This window comes from Crocuta crocuta, unplaced genomic scaffold (assembly GCF_008692635.1).
Source record: "Crocuta crocuta isolate KB4526 unplaced genomic scaffold, BGI_CrCroc_1.0 scaffold598, whole genome shotgun sequence".
NCBI classification, from domain to species: Eukaryota; Metazoa; Chordata; class Mammalia; order Carnivora; family Hyaenidae; genus Crocuta; species Crocuta crocuta.
The window spans coordinates 1,196,729-1,197,943 of NW_027532848.1; the positions used below are offsets into that span (position 1 = coordinate 1,196,729).

The following is a 1,215-nucleotide window of genomic DNA, read 5'->3' on the forward strand; positions in this document are numbered from 1 at the left end:
GCCCCCCCCCCCACGGTAGCAGAAACTTTGAAATAGATTTTCCCATTCCCACCCTGCCAGTATTCCAGCAGTGCAAGCCAAGTTCAACATTCAGCATGCAAATGCCAAGGTTCCTGTAGAAAAGGAGTCTGATCCCCAGATTAAAGGGAAATGATTTTGTGTGTGTGGATCAATGGGCTCCAGATTATAAATAAAGCCAAACTCTAATCCTCTGCAAATCGCTCGAGAACGGTACCTTTTTATACCGCTGCCTAGCGNTTTTCAGTACCCAATACCAGTGGTGGCAGAAGAAATCTTATTTTAATTAGGCAACTGCCATTTCCCCAGCGAGAGAAGTAGAAATTTGTTACTTTTTGTAAGTGTTTAATGTTTGTTTTTAAGAAACTAAAAAAGCAATTCCAATTAGTCTGATTATTCCAGCACCGACAGCAGGAACAGCTCTGAGGCCGTATAATAACCTTGCACACTACTTGAAACTAAAGAAGGTGAGAGAAAATTTAAATTGTATGGTAGGAAATTAGGTCAGCCTTGTGCTCAGTAGAGTAATGCTTTAATTTCTTACTATTGACAGGTAGGTGTTGCTGGGGTCTTTTGTCACGTGGAGAGATTTTGTATGTTAACTTGCATCAGCTTCCTATCATAGCCTCAAATAGAAGAGCAAAGAGAGATTATTGTAGTCTGTACACATTTTAAAGGGGAAATCAGAGTTTGAAGGCCTTTCAGAGAGGCCTGTCTGATGCCAGGCTTCAGAACCAGCAGGGCTAAAATCAGTAATAATAGTTTTTCAAGATTTAAAGGGCGTTTTAAGGATTATTTAGGCAGCTAGGCTCTGTGTTAATGGGCATACAGCATTTTGATCTATGTCAAACGTCATTATGCTCAGAAGACTGAACAAAGATGGACCCCATTAACTTGGGAACAGGTTTCCGAGGCCTTTTTGTTTGGGCCTGGTGTATGCAGAGCGTGTTTCTGATGTGAAAAGTGAAGTACAAAAAAAAAAAAAGAGACAGACCCCTACCAAAAACAGCCCTACCCACACTTGCGTGACTACCTCCCAGCCCGGTTATCTTTTTCTGTCTTTTCTGTGTATTCCAGGTAGACCTGAGCTTTTCATGGAGTTGGTGAGAATTCTCTCCTGTTTTTGAACTTAGACACAGAGTAATAAACACAGCTGTAAAATCTGTCTGTTGATCACATATTAAAAAAAAAAAGGGT

General features: G+C 40.8%; 1 protein-coding gene across 1 annotated transcript in view; it reads left to right on the plus strand.

The window, feature by feature from the left end:
- Nucleotides 1-1,215, plus strand: part of DMD (dystrophin) — a 637,032-nt gene that overhangs the window by 488,802 nt on the left and 147,015 nt on the right. The window lies entirely within an intron of this gene.